This window comes from Callorhinus ursinus, unplaced genomic scaffold (genome assembly GCF_003265705.2).
Source record: "Callorhinus ursinus isolate GAN/ISIS: 27379988/994484 unplaced genomic scaffold, GSC_fseal_2.0 scaffold90, whole genome shotgun sequence".
NCBI lineage: Eukaryota > Metazoa > Chordata > Mammalia > Carnivora > Otariidae > Callorhinus > Callorhinus ursinus.
Window position 1 is genome coordinate 2842639 of NW_027397152.1, and position 19016 is coordinate 2861654.

Genomic DNA, 19016 nt, shown 5'->3' on the forward strand with positions numbered 1-19016 from the left:
CGCGGCCCCCCCGCCCCCGCTGCCCTCGCGGCCCCGCAGCTCGCCCCCGCGGGCCCTAACGTCCCGGCCCGACCGAGCTGCCAGGACGCCCAGGCGGGAGGGACCGGGAGGAGAAGGGCAGCCCCCCCTCTCGGTCCTGCCCAGTATTAGGTTCCCAGACGCTCTGGAAGAGACAGAGAGGGAGAGGTGGAAATAGAGCCAAGGGAAGGGAAGAACTCCATGCGATTTTCCTCATCTGAAAACCGCATGAAGAGGAAATCGGGGTCCTGGCGCTGGTGAAGGTGAGTCGAGTTCCCGTCTTCAGTGGGAGCCAAAGCCTCGGCCTGGCTACTGGTAGAGGAAAGACGTTAGGGTTCGAAGCCGAGGGCCAAGAAAGAATTCTTGAGATGTCTTTGGTGCAAAAAGGTGGTTTTATTAAAGCGGGGGACAGGACGGGTGGGCAGAAAGAGCTGCTCCGGGGTGATGAGGAGTGGTTGACTATGTACTCTCAAGTTGCGAGGGGATTAGGGATGGTGGAGGTCTCTGAGGAATTTTGGAAGCAAGGTTTCCAGGATCTTGAGGGGGCTAGCTATTGTTGGGAAAAGGTCATTTATTACTGTCTAATAAAACCCGAGTCATGAGACCCTTCAGGTGTATATGGGTGGATCATATGCTTGGGCAATGATTGCCAACATGTATCTTGTGGGGTAGAGATAAAGGAAGTTTCCAAAGGAATTTTTATTTGTTAAAGTAGACTTACAGGATCGTGGGGATTGGGCTAGATTGCCTTGTGCCCTCGGCAAAGTATTAACATTCAGGCAGCTGAGTTTCTAGAGGAACGTCATTCTGCCTGTTTCAAGGACTGATCAATGGGCCGTAGATAGTAAGGACATTTTTTAAAAAAGATTTTATTTATTTATTTGACAGAGAGAGAGAGACAGCGAGAGCAGGAACACAAACAGGGGATGTGGGAGAGGGAGAAGCAGGCTGAGCAGGGAGCCTGGTGTGGGGATCGATCCCAGGACTCTGGGATCATGTCCCAGGACCGTGAGATCATGACCTGAGCCAAAGACATATGCTTAACGACTGAGCCACCCAGGCGCCCCCGGAGTAAGGAAATTTAATAATTTTTCTTCTGCCTTTGTTTTCCACATCATCTACCAGTGAGTAAGCAGCCCCTGTGCCTTTTGGCACTTGAACATCTCTCCCTGGGCTTTCTGTGGATTCCAAGGATGCAACTGGTAAGTTTATTTTTTTTTAATTTTAAGGATTTTATTTATTTATTTGGGAGAGAGAGAGCATGAGTTGGGGGGAGGGTCAGAGGGAGAAGGAGAAGCAGACTCCCAGCCGAGCAGGGAGCCCCCGACTTGACTTGAGGGCTGGATCCCAGGAGATCATGACCTGAGCCAAAGGCAGACACAACCAACTGAGCCACCCAGGCGCCCCTGGTAAGTTTATTTTTAATGCACTTATTTGAAGTAAAAGTACTTTAAAATCTTTTAGCAAAGGAAGTGGTTTCTAATAGGTTTTGAATGAGGACTTTCAGGTGTGGGGGAAACTAGAGAAAGCATCTGTAGAGGCCGTAACAGGTTTGAGTGACAGAATGTAGAAAGGGCCCACAGCAATCCCCTGGCTGAATACCAGGTGACCCGCCTCAAAATATCTGTAGGCCCTAGCTAACCAATGGGCTATTTACAACCAGACATGGTTACCAAAAAAAGGGAAAATACCATAGTCGCCATACCTCCTCACCTTCCTCCTTTAAATACAGCCCCCACCCACTGCCTGGTTGCAGATGGTCTCTGCTTTGCTGACCTGCCCGATACTTCCTTGCAGTGTATTCAATAAACTTCTATCTCCTTTGTCCTGCCTCAGATGAGTGCTTTCACCACCGGTGCCACCGCCCCCCCCCCACCAGGCAGGCCCCACATTTGGGGGCCCCATCCCAACAGGTGACACCACAGCAACTACAGTTGAGTGTGTCACACACCTCGGGGCACTTCAGCCAGGTAGGTTTGACCCCCGGGTTAGGCCTGTCTTAACTTGCAGTGCATTGTTTGTGGAACTTACTTAAATATGCATTCAAAAAATATATAATAAGTACATCAAGTCCACCTTTTGCTATTTTTACACAGAAAAGAAGAACTAATGATAAAGTGTCATAAGATAGCCTTTAAATATCTGATATTTCCATTAAAATTTTTCCTGTCATATATAACCATCCAGCCTCCTTTTATCCAAAATCTGATATCCATGGCCAAACCCTAAAATCAATTTACTGGTTCCAGCTTATTCTTCCTCCTACTGTATCTAAACCTCACTCCGATCTTCCTTCATATCCCCCCAAAAAAGAAAAAAATCCACTCTCCTGGAGTTGCCAATCTGCAACCTTATGTTTGACAAGTCAGTGTAGCAAATGGGGCTCTCCATAAGACTCTCCCTAGAATTAAGCAGAAAATTTAAATAACACATTATTTTTCATGATCAGAAATAATTAAAAGGCCTTGAAAGTGAACTAATTTTACTTCAAGAAAAAAATCCAGAGGAAATGCTACGTATTGTAGACATTGTGCCTCTCCATTATCTTTGCAGACAACTGAAGATTTATTCTCTTCAGAGGGTACAAAATATCTTTAGCCACATGATCAACCAGTACAGGTAAGGATATGGATACAATACTAAAGTGAGAGTGGCAAAGTGACAGCATACTTTGATCTGTGTGGTGATTACATAAGTATATGCATATTTCAAAATTTATTGAGCTGTGCAAAAAAAAAAAATACAAAGCTGGCAAACTAAGGGGTGCCTGGGTGGTTCAGTCAGTTAAGCGTCTGACTCTTGATTCAGGTCGTGATCTCAGGGTTGTGAGATTGGATTCCACCCTGGACATGGAGTCCGCTTAAGATTCTCTCTCTCCTTTTTCCCCTCCTCGTTCGTTCTCTCTCTTTAAAAAAAAAAAAAAAAAGGTGGCAAACTTATACTATCTAACTTTAAGACTTACTGTAAGCTCTCCTAAGCAAAGCAGTGGGCAATAGCATAAGGAAAATAAATAGTATAGATAAACTGAACTGAGTTGAGAGGCCTGAAATAGATTCACACCTATATGGTCAGTTGGTTTTCTTTTCTTTTTTTTATTTATTTGACAGAGACACAAGGAGAGCAGGAACACAAGCAAGGGCAGTGAGAGAGGGAGAAGCAGGCTTCCCACTGAGCAGGGAGCACAATGCGGAGCTTGATCCCTGGACGCTGGGATCATGAACTGAGCTGAAAGCAGACACTTAACACCTGAGCCACCCAGGCGCCCTGTGGTTGGTTGGTTTTCAATAAAGACTTAAACCAATTCAATGGGTAAAGGAATGTCATTGAAGCCAGTGGTGCTGAAGTAAACCCTATTCCTGTCTCACAAAAGTTAATTTTTTATGACTCATGGATCAAAACATTAAAGTTTTTAGAAAAAACATATGAAAATATCTTTGTGAACTGGGTAGGCAAATATTCCTAGCACAGGGCACAGAAAAAAAATCATTATAAGAGAAAGGAATAGTAAATTAGACTTTATCAGCATTTAAAAAAAATCTACTCAAAAAGACACCATTATGAAAGGAAAAAAGCAAGCCATAGACTGATGCTAAATATATCTGATAAAGTACCTGTTTCCAGAATGTATTGCAAGCTCCTAAAGTTTGTTTTTATAAAAATCAAGCATGCATCTTTTTATTTATTTTTTTAAAGATTTTTATTTATTCATTTGCGGGAGAGACAGAGAGAGAAGAAGCAGGGGGAAAGGCAGAGGGAGAGGGAGAAACAGACTCCCTGCTTAACAAGGAGCCCGATGCGGAACTCGATCCCAGGACCCTGGGATCATGACCTGAGCCGAAGGCAGACGCTTAACCATCTGAGCCACCCAGGCGCCCAAGCATGCATCTTTTAAAATATGGGTAAAAGACTTGCACAGACACTTTAGAAACAAAGATATAATAGTCAATACACACATAAGAGTGCTCAGTATCATTAGTTGTCAAGAAAATGGAAATTAAAACCACACTGAGATATCATTACACTCAGTAGAATAAATAAAATTAGAAGTCTGAAAACACCAAATCTTGGTAAAGATGTGGAATAATGTTAAAAAATCATTCACGACATTTGTTAAACAGTAAGGCAGGCTTTATTCAGGAGGACTACTACTACAATGGGGTTTTTCTTTTAGGCTAGCCTAGGCTCAACTCCAAGTCCAACAAGGGATAGTGGGAAGGTATAGCCTGGAACAGGAACAGAGAGAGGTTTAGTGAAGGAAAATTTACTAAGGGGAAACATCAGGGGTAAGAGAGAAGATTCTGGCTAAATCAACCCAAGGGGCTCTTGCTGAAGGCCTGCCAAAACGATCAGGTACCACCCCGGCGATGGTGGAGAATGAGGAACCTGACCAGATATCATCGGAGGGGAAATTCTGGTTAAAAGGACTTGGCAGGATTCTTGCTAAAATTGGACAGCACAAAGACAAACTCTGTCTGAAAATCAGGGCCTACTTGAGAAGAGAGTTTAGAGGAGTCTGACAGAGTTTGGTCAAGGAGAGAATTTTTGTCAACAACCAGAGCACTCATACATTGTTGGCATGACCATAAAATGGTACAACCACTTTGGGAAACATTTCGGCAGTTTCCTATAAAATTAAATATACACCTCTCCCTCGTTGATTCCATCAAGCCCTCTCTTAGGTATTTATCCAAGAGAAATTAAAAAAGAATGTGTCTATGAAAACACTTATAATAAGAATGCTCTTAGATTTATTCACAACAGTTCAAATTGTAAATAACCCAAATATCCATTATCAGGAGAATGGTAAAGAAATTGTGAAATCTCTATGTGATGGAATCCTACTCAGCAATAAAAAGGAATGAAAATCTGATATACTAAATAACATGGATAAAATTCAAAGACATTATGCAGAGAGAAATAAGTAGACATAAGCATACATACTCTGTGATCCCATTTACAGGAATTTCTAGAAAAAGCAAAACTTAAGGTGAAATAAATAAGGATAGTGGTTGTCAAAAGATTCAGAGGATAATGACAATATTCATGATTCTACTGCTTTTAACATGAATGATCCGGTATTTCCTAAATCCAAGCACATCTGACAACAGAATGAAGTAGAATGCTCTTAGTCCCATTTTATAGAACAAAGAATGAGATAATTGAAGTATATTTATCCAAAGCCATACAAGGGCAAAACCATTTATTTTTTTTTAAGATTTTATTTATTTGACAGACACATAGAGAGGGAACACAGGGGGAGTGGGAGAGGGAGAAGCAGGCTTCCCGTGGAAAAGGGAGCCTGACACGGGGCTCGATCCCAGGACCCCGGGATCATGATCTGAGCTGAAGGCAGATGCTTAAAGTCTGAGCCACCCAGGTGCCCCCAAAACCATTTATTTTAAATTGAAGTATAATTAATCAGTGTCACATTAGTTTGGGGTGTGCAATATAATGATTCAAAATTCTATAAATTCTATACATTACTTATTGCTAATCACAATAGGTGTATTCTTAATCCCATATATCTATTTCATTCATCCCCCGCCAGGGGCTGAATGAACCATCTTTACAACGAAGAGCTTGTCCTCTGGAGCATACATTAGTTCGGTCTTCTCAGACAGTACATCAGGATTCTTCAGCTGTAGGGATTAGAAGGGAGAGGCAGAGGGCAAGTGAGGGAGGGATGGAAGTAGAAATTCTTTCATCCCCTCCGTGTCTCTTCCTCCCTCCCTCCTCCCCCCCCTCCGCTTCTTTCTCCCTTCTGCTTTTTCTCCCACACCGGCTCTGACCCTTCTCCCCCCTTCTGTTATATAACAAAAACAATTCTCGGCATTCTGGATCCAACTTGTTTCCTCCCCACCCCCCACCCACAAGCCTCCTAGGAGGTCTCATTGCCCTTTTCCAACCCCCGTTCCCGCCCACTCCCCCCCCCATGTTTCCTTTCCTGCCTTAGGGATCTACCTCGCCTGCCTCAATGAGTGAGTACCCAACTCCGCTGAGCTGGGCGTGGGGAGCTCAAGAGCCGAGGGTGCTCCGTAGGCCTTTCAGGTTGCCCGCTGCACGGGAGGCTGAGCAGTCAATCCGAATAAAGGCTACAAAGAACTTTCTGCTTTGAAAAACTTCATTATTTCCATTCTCAGCGTTCTTTGTGGGACTAGAAGCTAAACAACAATGTATTTAACAAGTCTTAACAGTGCTTACTGGTGAGTATCAGACCCTGTTCTCCGGGAGGAGACACCACGATCCCTGCCTTCCTGGAGTCCAGTGTTAGACACAGGAAACCAAACAACACACCGTCCCGTAGGCCTCTTGGGGAAGAGCAGGCAGATTCTCCTTTGGGTGAAGGCGGAGAAATGGAAAGAGCCACCACCGGAGCACAACAGGCCTTCAGCTTCCCAAAGACCCCACGGAGCTCAGGTCCAGGGAATTGCGGCCCTGGGGTCTATGCAGGTGCTAGCGATGAGTCAGGTCAGGAGCAAAGTGTGGCAAGGCGGTGCGGCTGCCCTTTGAGTTTCAGAATCACCCAGTGCACCAGTTTCAAATGAGACAAACAATATGATTTATCTCTGTTCTGCAAAGCTAGAAAAAATTCGGTTTTCCTGCAGAATGGACAGCAGTACATCCTAGGGTGCGAGTTTCAGCCACCTATGAAATTGGGGAAACTGCAACATCAAGTCTCTGTGGCGCAATCGGTTAGCGCGTTCGGCTGTTAACCGAAAGGTTGGTGGTTCGAGCCCACCCAGGGACGTGTGCCTGGCTTTTAACTCAATTCCGCCTGTTTTCTGCTGTTTATCACCTGCAGATTTCCTCACATAAAATCTATGATACTGGATTATGGGTCCTACCACCTCACATCAGCTAACTCTTTAAATAACACCTACCCACCCCACCTCCCCAACTTCATTCTCTTAGAATATCTGCTGGCCTATCAGCTTTATACCCCTGAACAGGAACTCAGACAGAAATAAGAACCCAGGTTCTGGTGGGGTAAAGTTTTCTATTCTGCTCTTAAAGATTGGATGAATAAGTTAAACTTTTGTGACTGAATTTTTTAAAAAATTTGTTTGCATTCATTGTTCAAAATTGCTTACTTTGGGAAGATTGTTCTTAAGGGTGCTTACTTAAAAAAAAATTAAGGCTATTATTGTTTAGAGCAGCCTAAGATTCACAGCAAAATGGGGGGAAGGTACAGAGATTTCCCATACATACTTCCTGCCCTCCACCCCCACATGAATTGCCTCCGTCATTGTCAACATTCACCACTGGAGTGCTGCATTTGTTACAACTGATGAACCTGCATTAGCACATCATAATCACCCAAAGGCTATACTTTACCTTGGGGTTCATTCTTGGTGTTCTACATTCTGTGGGATTAGACAAATGGATCATGAAAGTATTCACCATTAGAGTATTACACAAAGTATTTCCACTACCCTCAAAAACCTCTGTGCCCCCTTTCTGGCAACCACTGATCCTGTTATTGTTTCCACAGTTTTGCCTTTTCCAGAATGTCATATAGTTGGAATCATACAATGTAGCCTTTTCAAATCAGCTTCTTTCACGTAGTAATATACATTTAAGATTCACACATTTAAGATCTTCGATGTCCTGGGTGGCTCAGTCTTTAAGCGCCTGCCTTCAGCTTAGGTCATGATCCCCCGGTGCTGGGATCGTGCCCCGCATCGGGCTCCCCGCTCCGCGGGAAGCCTGCTTCTCCCTCACCTTTTCCCCCTGCTTGTGTTCCCTCTCTCGCTGTGTCTCTCTGTGTCAAATAAATAAAATGAAAGGAAAAATAAAAGATTCTCTGATGTCTTTTCAAGGATTGGCAGCTCATTTCTTTTAAGTGTTGAGTATTACATCCTTGTCTGTATGTATCACAGTTCATTTATGCCTTCACCTACTAAAGGACATCTTGGTTGCTTCTAAGTTTTGGCAATTGTGAGTAAAGCTGCTATAGGCATGGGTGGGCAGGTTTTTCTGTGGGTGAAACTTTCAACTCCTCTGGCTAATAGCAGGGAGCCTGATTGCTGGCTCCTATATTAAGAAAATATTTTTAGTTTTGTAAGAAAGTGCCAAACTGCCTTCCAAATTGCCTGTACCATTTTGCATTCCCACCAGCAATAAATGAGGGTTCCTGTGCTCCACATCTTCGCCAACATTTGGTGTTGATGTGCCTCAGTTTTTTCATCTGTAGTATGAGGCCAACAGTGGTAACCTGTACTTAGGAAGCGCCTGGATTTGGTAATTGCTCTATCAATAATGTCCAGATCAGTGGAATCCTCAACATAATTACCCTTTGCGTTTTTTTGACAGGCATTTCTTCTATAGTGTGTGTACTATTTATTTAACCGCTTTCATATTGCTTTTGCAATTAAGTCGAGTATATGGTTTTATGATTCTGAATAGGCTGCAACCATCATTCTTCTACACATACCTTTGGTCACCTGTGCAGGTATTTCTATAGTGTACAGAACTGGAAGTGCAACTACTATATTATAGCATTCCTAGGATTCTAATTTTAGGAAATCCTGCAAATTTGCCTTCCAAGGAAGCAGTGCCTAAAAATTATATTCCAATTTATTTCCCAGCCTGTCCATGTCCCTTTCTTCATTTCCTTGCCAAGACAACAATCTTTCTGAATCTCTGATATTCTTTTTTTTTAAAGCTTTTATCTATCTATTTGACAGAGAGAGACACAGCGAGAGAGGGAGCACAAGCAGGGAGAGTGGGAGAGGGAGAAGCAGGCTTCCCGCCGAGCAGGGAGCCCAATGCTGGGCTCGATCCCGGGACTCTGGCTCGATCCCAGGACTCTGGGATCATGACCTGAGCCAAAGGCAGACACTTAACGAATGAGCCACACAGGCGCCCCCTGTGATATTCTGATAAGGGAAATGGTGCCCTCCTGACTTAACTAAAGGGCAGGTACAACAGAGGGACATCGTGAACATTACACAGAAACATTCTGTTGCATATGTTGGACAGCTAACCTTTCAGGATGCAGTCATTGAATACAGAGTCCTCCAATCACTGTCATTGTTTTCTGTAGTCAGCTAAGTTTAGGGCAGACTGTTTAGAGTGATGGCTTTGCTTCCTGCTAAGTAGCTTATCCAAGGGGAGAAAAGTCTCTCTGGCTCCAGATGGCTTTTCCTCTTTTTAAAAATAAATTTGGGGGCACGTCGCTGGCTCAGTTGAAAGAGCCTCTACTCGTGATCTCCGGATCGTGAGTTTGAGCCCCATGTTGGCTGTGGAGATTGCTTAACTAAATAAAACTTTAAAAAATAAATGTTGGTTTTGCTTTTATTTGATGAAAACAATCTCCACTGCCTGTTCTCCTTGCTATGCAATGGTGAGCTGGCATGCAGATAACTGTCTCTACAGTATTCCTTGGCAGTTTTTGTTTTTTTGCTATGTCCATAAAAATTAGCCCATCTGAGACATATCGTTGGAGCCAATAGAATCCTACCCTTGACCAACTCTTCCTGCCCACCTGAACCATTAGTGCTATTGGCTGAGTTCTTCTATTGAATCTCATGAGCAGAAAGTGAGCTCTTTGCCTTTTACATACTAAGTGGGGTGATTGGAAAACTCTTCTCTCTCTCTCTCTAAATGTGCGTGCATCATTATTTTCTCCTATCAGCAGGCATCAGTGTGTGATTGTGGTTTAATTTTATGAAGTATTTTCCTGGGGCTAATCTCTGATGAGTGGCAGTTGACAGGGATCTCTATTCCCTGGTAGGTTGTAGATGACAACTAATCTAGCCTGTGAGACTTTTTGATTGTCTGTTGTCCTGAGGATTCTGGTCGGTATTTTCTGGTATTTGCTTCGGAATGTTATTGTTTGCTGAGTTCACATACATATTTCTGTATATTGTGGGTATGTGGGTGGTGCTGTGGATATTCTTACGTGTTCTCTTGACTTTCTGAAAAAGTTTAACAGAGTAATTTGCTGTTTTCAGTGTTCTGACATTTCAAAATCTTATGCCTTGGTGTTGTGCACTGCACGGCTTCTCAGACCTTCTCAAACTTCATTCCTTGTCACGTGTTGTTGTTGTTGTTGTTGTTGTTATTCTTGTTTTTTGCATAGTGCTTGCTTTTTATCACAGCAACCACCAAAATCCAGCTTTGTGAAGAAATGATATCATTGAAAAGAATGTAGCATAATCTAATGTTCATGAATTTTACTGTATGTAAATTACATCTCTATAAACCTGATTTAAAAAATTTTTTAAAAGACTGACAATCCCAAATGCTGACAGGATGAGGAGCACTGCAATCTCTTAATTCTGGAAAGAGTAAAAATAAATTCCAAAACTGTTGGGAAAAAAAATTGGCAGTGTCAACTAAGGGTCATGCATTCATGGTTATATACTATGGCCCAGAAATTCGACTTTTAGCTACATACCTTAGTCCTGTGCTGTGCAATATGAAAGTTCAAGCCACATGCAGCTGCTGAACACCTGAAACGTTGTTAGTATCACATGTTGCAATGACAATAGTTTTGATATAGTAGGTCTAGTACAATATTAAAATAGATTTCATCTCTTTCATTTTACTTTTTAAAATGTGTCTACTATGGAGTGCCTGGGTGGCTCAGTGGTTTTAGTGGTTGCCTTCAGCTCAGGTCATGATCCCAGGGTCCTGGGACCAAGCCCCACGTCAGAGCCTGCTTCTCCTTCTCCCCACTTGTGCTCTCTAGCTCTCCTTCTCTCAAGTAAATAAATAGAATCATTTGAAAAATGTATCTACTAGAAAAATTAGAATTACATGTGACTGGCATTATATTTCCATTGGAACGGGCTGTCCTAGAGAAATGTATATGTCCGCTAACAGACATACAAAAGAATGTTCATGTAAATTCATAATATCCTAAACTGGAACCAACTCACACGTCCGAGAGCAGAATAAATATATCGAGACATAATTCATACAAGGAATATGGAAACAACTACTTGGAAAACGTGGATAAATTTCAGACATGATGTTGAGTGAAAGAAGTCAGACCAGTGCCTCTCTCCCCAGCCCCAAAAAACAGTATATGCTTTACGATTCAATGTCTGTGAAAGCAAAGGCCAAGAAAAATTAACATATATTGATAGAAGTGTGGGGCAGTGTGGTGTGGGGGTTTGGGATGGAGATGCCTCTGTGAGCTCTTGGGTGGGAAAAGTCATGAGGAAGATGTCTGTGGTCTGTTAAAGTTCTGTACTTTAGTTGGTACTACCTCGGTGCTTGTTCAGGTTGGCTTACGTTGGTAAAGGTTTTTTAGTGGTACACGTTTTGTACTTTATATTTAGTAGGCCTTGGTTTGAAAACGTTTGAAGCCACTTGGCTGTGCGAAAGTGAAGTTGATTCTTCTTCTGGTTTGGCCAAAGCAAGTAGGCAAAGTAAGTTGAAACTATTTGTTGTGATATTTTTTGTTCTCCTCGGATGTTTGGCTTTCCTCCGCTATCTGCTATCTAATTACTTCTGTATTGCTCACAGCCAATACCTTAAGCTGACATCCAACTGTTAAAGGTGTGTCAAGCAGAGAACAAAATCTGCTCTTTTCAGAATAATTATGACTCAACAGGGGTGGTGGTGAAGTTGAGAAATCCTGATGGAGAAAGTAGTTCAGTTAGGCTTCATTAAGAGATGCCAAGGGAAGGACCCTGGCAGGTATCGCAGAAAGTGGGGGGGGGGGGCAGGGAGTCACCACATTCATCCCACAACTATACTTCCAAGAACTTTTGGGAGCATTCACAAATTAGCCAAAAATATTGACCTGATGAGTTAGGCAGCTTCACCAAATGAACTGTCTAGACTAGCTGTTTGCCGGCTTCCAGCTCATCCGTTTGCCAAGGAAAGGAAAACAAAAACAAAATATTCTCAAGCCCTCTGTGGGTTTTTTTTTCTTTCTCCTCTCTTTTCTGTCTCTTTTATACATCCTGTTTTTCTCTTTGTTTAGTGACAACATCCTTATGTCTTCACATTTCTGTAAGTCGACTTGAGTGAGATAACTCATTCAAAATCTCTTTCCTACTAATAATGAAATATAATTTTCATATTAACCTCTGTATACACATCATAGCTAGCTTTGAAATATGTTCAGCGTTGGAGACGCTTCTCTGGAAAATGTACCCCTTGGAACATCCGAAGACAGGTCCTTTTTAGTCTTTAAATAAGGCCAATCCCCAGTTACCCTATGGTCAGCACACCCATTGTCATTTTCTCTGTGTCACTCTCCTTTGTGTCCCACCCTCAGCTTCCGGTGGACCTCGGAGACCTGCTGTGCTTTCGCTCTGTCTAGGATGCTCTTTCACTCTCTGGGACAGACTTGGGGAATGAAGGGTATTGGTATCCAGAGTCAAAGCCCCTAAGGTGCCAGAGCTTTGCTGGGCTTGGCCCTCTGGCTCCCATGGAAGGTCCAAACCTCGCCATCACCATTTAAGTCCTACCTCAAAACTTTGTCTTTACTCTTTAATGACCAGTAAAGCCATTGCTTCTCTGACTTCCGTTCTTGTTCCGCAGTCTTGTCTGTGCTGTCGAGAAATTCGCTTTGCAAAATTCAGTAAAAACGCTGCTCTTGGGAATCAGATGCAGTGTCCTGGGGATGGGACAAAAATTCTACCAGAGCCCCACAATGGCTGATATGGCTCTCTTACTGCTGCATCACCTAATCCCCACAGAGATTGCATGGCTCTGTGTGACCTCCTGCAACCAGAGCCTGGAGTCATGCTCTTGTCCCAGGAACTTGCCAAAACAAGGAAACTTCTGCAGTGTACAACACTGGTTGTACAACAGTGCTTCCGCAACATCGGTCAAACCTGTGGGGAACGGCGTGAAGCCACCACCTGGGTAGAGCCCCATGACCATCCAAGGGACCGAGACCCCAGCTGTGAGAGAGCAGGGCTGGCTGAGGCTCCCATTTGTTCCTTTGCTTGGGGAAGGTGTGTGGATCTGATGAGGAAGCAGAGGCAGCAGGGGAGATGGCCCCTGGAGTTGAACTGACATTCAGCTGTATCTAGGCAGCTGAAGAAAGCCGTTCAGAATTGTTGGGGGTGCCTGGGTGGCACAGTGGGTTAAGCATCAGACTCTTGGTTTAGGCTCAGGTCCTAATCTCAGGGTCGTGAACTGTTGGGCTCTGCACTCAGCACTGAGTGGGCTTAAGACTCTCCTTCCCTCTCTCTCACCCCCCACCCCACATTTGCTCCTGCGTGTGCACTCTCTCTCTCTCAAATAAATCTTTAAAAAAGAATTGATATTAAAAGTGAGGTGTCATTAATCTGTTTCCTGCTACAGAGAAATAAAGCAGATGATTTTATGGTATGATGCTTATTCTCTAACCTGGGCTGTCCTATACTGTAGCCACTGGCCACGTGTAGCTATTTAAACTTAATTATGAAGTACAAGAAACAAATGTGAAAATTCAGTTTCTCGGCACTAGCCACATTTCAAGCACTCAATTGCCATGGGAGTCCAGTGGCCTCCGCATTTGAAACTGCACATCTGGCTCATTCATCTGGCACGTCAGTTACACATTAAGATTTGTTTCTTTCAAGGTTCTGACTTCTCCTTCAGCATTAGATGCATTTTAGTCCATCTAGGACATCCCGAGGACCGGCAACTCCTGTGTCTGTATGATCTCTCCGCCTTCCCTGAGCTATAATGGAGAGGAGGACTTTCCTGTTTTCCCTGGGCTGGTAAAGAGGAACCATTCCATGCCCTGGCTACTGCAGGGCAGTGGTAAACCAGGCATGGCCACGGTCTTGCATTGATCAGTGCAGCCCCGGCGTCGCCCTAGGTTACTCTAAAGGCTGCCCCTGCCCATATCTCAAGGGAACGCTTGTGGAGGCTCCTGGGCTCGCTTATTACTTCTGTTACTAACTATAACAACACGATTTTTTCCTTTTATGGGATTTTAGAGTTACATCCTGTTTGTGGCAGTTCCTACTGGTATTTCAGTTGTGATGCTGACACACAGTTAACTTTAAAAATAAACTGACTACGGGCACCTGGGTGGCTCAGTCGTTAAGCGTCTGCCTTCGGCTCAGGTCATGATCCCAGGGTCCTGGGATCCAGCCCCGCATCGGGCTCCCTGCTCAGCGGGAAGCCTGCTTCTTCCTCTCCTACTCCCCCTGCTTGTGTTCCTTCTCTCGCTTTGTCTCTGTCAAAGAAATAAATAAAATGTTTAAAAAAATAAAAATAAAAATAAACTGACTATGTAAAAGATGTAAATCAAAGTATGGAAAATATTAGCTAATCGATGATAAAGGTACATGGATGGGGCCAAATATGGAAGTGCTATGTTCACTAATGAGCTCTGAAAAGCACGATTCTGTCTCATTTTTATGGGCTAGCCTCCCTTTCCCTTGTCACTCCAGGGGCACTCCCATTTGCCCTAAGTCAGGTAGGCAAGAATGCTCAGCGGTCTGTCTCCCTGCACTTTCAACACAAAAGGCACAACCTTTTCTTCTTTTTTTTTTTTTTTTTTTCTTTTTTTTTTTTTTTTGCGAACCTCTCTAGGGAACTTTCTTGTTCAGACCATTAAGAAGAATCAAGATTTCATAAACACTTCTGATGATGTGATTACCTCATCCCTGGGGCCTCGGAGTCTGTTTCTGGGGAAGACTAAATCGTTCTGTGTGCTCTTTCTTCTTTATTTCATCAATTAGTCCTCAGTGTTTGTAGGCTTTACTTTGAATTTGCTCTCTCTCTCTCTCTCTCTTTTTTCCCCCCAAATCAGGGAGGTTGAGCAAGAAGCGGGGGAGGCACATTTCGGTGAAGTCTTCTCAGTGAGCACTGGCATGACGGCCAGGCACAGGGGCTCTGGAGGGAGACGGCCTGGCTCTGAGTGCTGGCGCCCACCATCACCGGGCTCGGGCCCAGGGAAAGTCAGCTCAGCCTTTCAGTGCCCGAGTGTTCTCGTCTGCAACAAGGGTGGTCAGGACCTACACGCTCTCAGGGTTGTTACGTGCACTAGATACACTACACACGGTACAGTACCGAGGAACTGTGTGCGGGTCACACAGTGAAGCTCTGAGAAAGCTGCTAGTAGTATGATACTTAAGACTTTGGTTTCCACTTCTGACTGTACCACTGCTGACCTTCGACATTCCTCAGAATAAAGGAGGGTTAAATGGTTTGGTTGGCCTCTTCTCCGCCATATTAGTGACCAGCACCTGGAAAACTGGTTATTTGGTATTTTGATAGTGATTTAACTGAGTGGAGATAGCGCAGCAGGGAACTGGTTCCAGCTTCATCAGATCCTTGCACCTTGGACAGGCATGATGATTGTTCAGCTCATGGTGGACAGTCTTTTGCACATGCTTCTAGCAAGAGCTTTTACTATCCAGTGAGACTTATCCCAAGTATTCTAAGAAACCTTCAAGGATGCACCAGTGATCCCTTTAAGGAAAAAAAAGGAGTAAGTATAATTTATCTGGAAGTTGTAGATTTCATCTTTCAGTGATGATGGAGTATTTGTAGCAAACCAGCATCCACGCCAAAAAGAAAGAAAGTCTGAACTGAAGGAATTCTGTCTGAAGTCTTTGGAGAACGGTCAGTTCAGTTCCAGAGAAGAGAGAGAAGAGAAGACGGAAGAGAAACTCAATGGAATAAAACTAATTTTCTAGCTTTTCCCCCTCAGGGCATTTGCCAGTTCTTGGCAGGAACAAGAGATTGAGAAACTGGAGAGAGGGCAGCTACTAAGAGCCAGAGAAAACAGCCACACATTAAGGAATTTCATAGATCTGGACAGAGAAAGAGGAGAAGGAGGTAGGACATGTGGAGCTGTCCAAGGGTTCAGACTTGAGGAGCCAAGATCCCGGAGTGGGTTGAGTGAGCTGGATGCTCGGGACAGAACTTCCCCAGGATACATTTGCAAATTAAGCAGTGTGCACGTAAGAGGCTATGAAGGCAAGCAGAGTGTAGCTAAAAGAGAGTGGAATTTTCAGCACTACTGTGGGGCTAAGAAGATACAAACCGAAGTTCAGGGTTTAGCGAAGAGGAGGGGCCTGAGGAAACATGCCAAGGTCTCAGGTGGGAGCCCTAGCCGTCTACAGCACAGCAGCCTGAGCAAACTGGCTGAGGACTGAGGCTTCCCATGAGGGCAAACAAGCTGCAAATCAGCATAGTCAAGGATTGGAGGTGATCCGTTCCTCTGCTGCCTGCTGGGGGAGAGGGTGAATAATCTTCAGAGAAAGACAACATCGTCCAAACGGGCTATCGTTCTTCACGCAACAGGTTCACCATTCAATCACAGTATTCTAGGATTGTAAGGGAAGAGAAGCACGAGGGGGAAAAAGCAAACCATGGAAATTGACTCACGGGTGATGGAGATACTGAGTTATCAGATAGGAACTTAAAGTGGTAGGTCTTAGGGGCACCTGGCCGGCTCAGATGGTAGAGCATGTGACTCTTGATCTTGGGCTTGTGAGTTCAAGCCCCACACTGGGTGTAGAGGTTACTTAAATTATTTAAAAGTTACTTCCAATTACTTTAAAAAGATAAAGTGGTATGATTCGGCTGTCCAGAAAGTAGGTGACAAGATAAAAATTGTCATCCGAGAAATAGAATCAATTTTGAAAATCGGATGAAAATAATGGAAATAAAAGATGTAATAGCTGACATTTTAAAAAGTCAATAGTTGGGTGTCATAGCAGTTTGGAAGAGAGATTATTAACCTGGAAATATGTAAGTAGAAAGAAACTCTCCAGACTTAAGCGTAGAGAGCTAAAAGCAAGAGAAATTGAGAAAAAGAGTGTTACAAAGATATGGGCCGTGTCCTGAAGGCCTAACATAGGTATAATTAAAGTCTCAGAGGTTGGAGGAGCCAGAAAGTGGGGCAGAATAGGTTAATAGGATAGGTTAAACATGCGACTAAGTCAAATAAATCTCACTATACAAACAACAATAATAATAATGTTTATGAATTCAAAATGTACGTTGAAAGAAAATTAATGCCAAACACTCAAAAATGAGGTGAGTAAATGGAACTGAGATGTTCCAGAGTTCTAGCATTGTCTAGGAAATGTAAGAGGTTCTAATGTATCAGTCTTTTGCATAGATTTTAGAGGATACATGAAAGTAACTTATTCGTGTACACAGGAAACAAATATTGAACTAAATATTTAGTATTTATTGAATTAATATTAACTAGAACTAAAATAAGTCAACCTTTTGGGAATTCTCAGTTTTTAAAACATAATTAACTTTATTTATCGATGCTGTATATATCTGTTATGTCCATCTGGTCTAATCTGTCATTCAAAGACACTGTTAATTAACTTTATGTTTGATGTTAAGGTTGTAAAAATAGAAAGTAGACAGTGACATGTGATAAAGGTCTAAACCCTTGTGACTATGAGGCAGAGCAATGTATTTCCATCGACCCAGGAAGTTTCTTGGCAAAATATTTCAAAGAGGGAACCACTCTTCTCCGCGGATCCTTCCTGGGAATGGGATCACACAGGAGTATCAGATAGGCACGTTTAAGTGCGTATGTTTTAGGTGTTCAAAAATGGCTTTATGGTGGTCATCTTTTGCTGAACACACTGTTGGAGGGGGTTGTCCGCGTTATTGCCTTATCCATAGTTTGGATGTTTTTACTGCGCAGTACTAATCCATTCTAAAAGTATACAAGGGTTTGGGTATGGACATGTGTTGATGGACATGTGGGTTTTATCCAGCTTTGCCTAGTATACATGACATCGCACCAACGTTTGTGTAGAAGCCTCTTTGGGATGTAGGCATTCATTGTTCTCAGGAAGTAAATAGCAATATTACTAGGAACAGGGTAGGTATATTTTTTACGTTTGCGAGAAACTGCCAAATATCAGGAAAGTAGTTGTGCTTTAAGCACACTGCAGTCGGTATCACACGGTAACCTCATACACATTCGCATGGGGGAGGGAGAGAGAAAACAACTTTAAAAATCTGTTTTTCTAGGCTTTTCGTCCTCACTTTGTTCCAAATATTAAAGCCTCTGTGAATGTGGCTGGGGTCACACCAAGTGTCCCCAGCAGCCTATTCGGGTCTGGCTGCGGAGCCACACAGAGGCTCCAAGGCAGCCCACCCAGGAATCACTGATAAACGCCAGGTAGGGATAGACCTTCCCTCCCGAGTCATGGCTCTGTCACTCTTGGGGTCTGTGCCACTAAGAACGGTTTCTTGCGCTTCCTTTTCATCCCGCCGTTCCATGGCCTGGATTTCACTGGACACTGTTCGATGGTCATGGCCACAGGCCTCTTGTCAGTGGCTTGAAAGCAGCCCAGGCAGGAACCGGGGGGACCGCTTTTGCCCGGAGGATACCAAAGAGACCCCCTTCTGCCGAGAGGACCGCGGAGAAGCGCAGAGCGCAAGGGCCGGCGAAGGACGAGCGCGCGGGTGAGGCGCCGCGGGGCCGGCGGGAGGCCGGGGAGGGCGCGTCCTCCGGGTCCTGGGAGGATTCCCGGCGCCGAGCCGCGGCCACGAGCCGAGAGCACCGACCGCCCCCGCGGTGAAAGGGGCCGCCGACAGCCCAGGAGGGCGGGTGACCCCCCACGGCCGGGCGGCGGGGGCGCCTGGGGCCTCAGACGCCCCTGACCGGCCCCCTCCGGGAGCTGGGGAGTCGGCGGGGCGCCCTCGGCAGCGGGGCCGTCGTTCCGTATCTGGAAACCCTGCGCTCGGTGCGGATCCCGGAGCCAGACTGCCGAGGGCCCCCGGGGCTTCGCCTCCTGGGGGGAGACGCGGGAGCCTAAGCCGGCGCCGCGGTCCCTTTTTCTGAGGCGCCGCGGGGGCTCCCAGGGGCCTTCCGCGCTTAGAAAGACGTCGGTGGCACGACCGAAGGTGTTCAGGGCTCGGGCCCGCGAGGCGGCCACCCGTCCCGTTTCCGTAGTGTAGTGGTTATCACGTTCGCCTCACACGCGAAAGGTCCCCGGTTCGAAACCGGGCGGAAACAGCTCCCTTTTGCCCCCCAGTTCTCTTGTTCTGAAGACAGAAGGGAGGGCCGTTTGAGGCAAGGCGGCCGCGGCGGGCGCAGCCCC

The 19016-nt window shown here is 44.7% G+C and overlaps 1 long non-coding RNA gene and 2 other non-coding genes across 6 annotated transcripts in view; all 3 read left to right on the forward strand.

Annotated features, from left to right (window-relative positions):
- The first annotated feature begins 61 nt into the window (after positions 1-61).
- LOC112813270 (uncharacterized) overlaps positions 62-19016 on the forward strand; it is a 29442-nt gene continuing 10487 nt past the window's right edge. For 2 of the 4 annotated variants that reach the window (XR_012376886.1, XR_012376887.1), the window contains exons 1-3: positions 62-281; positions 1144-1220; positions 2572-2637. This is a non-coding gene — a long non-coding RNA (uncharacterized lncRNA). Of the gene's footprint in view, positions 282-1143; positions 1221-2571; positions 2638-3125; positions 3250-14737; positions 15091-19016 lie in introns of those variants that run through there. The other 2 variants (XR_012376885.1, XR_003205492.2) reach the window with 2 other exon arrangements.
- TRNAN-GUU (transfer RNA asparagine (anticodon GUU)) lies at positions 6693-6766 on the forward strand. The gene has a single exon. It is a non-coding gene; the product is annotated as a tRNA-Asn (tRNA).
- Positions 18859-18931, forward strand: TRNAV-CAC (transfer RNA valine (anticodon CAC)). The gene has a single exon. It is a non-coding gene; the product is annotated as a tRNA-Val (tRNA).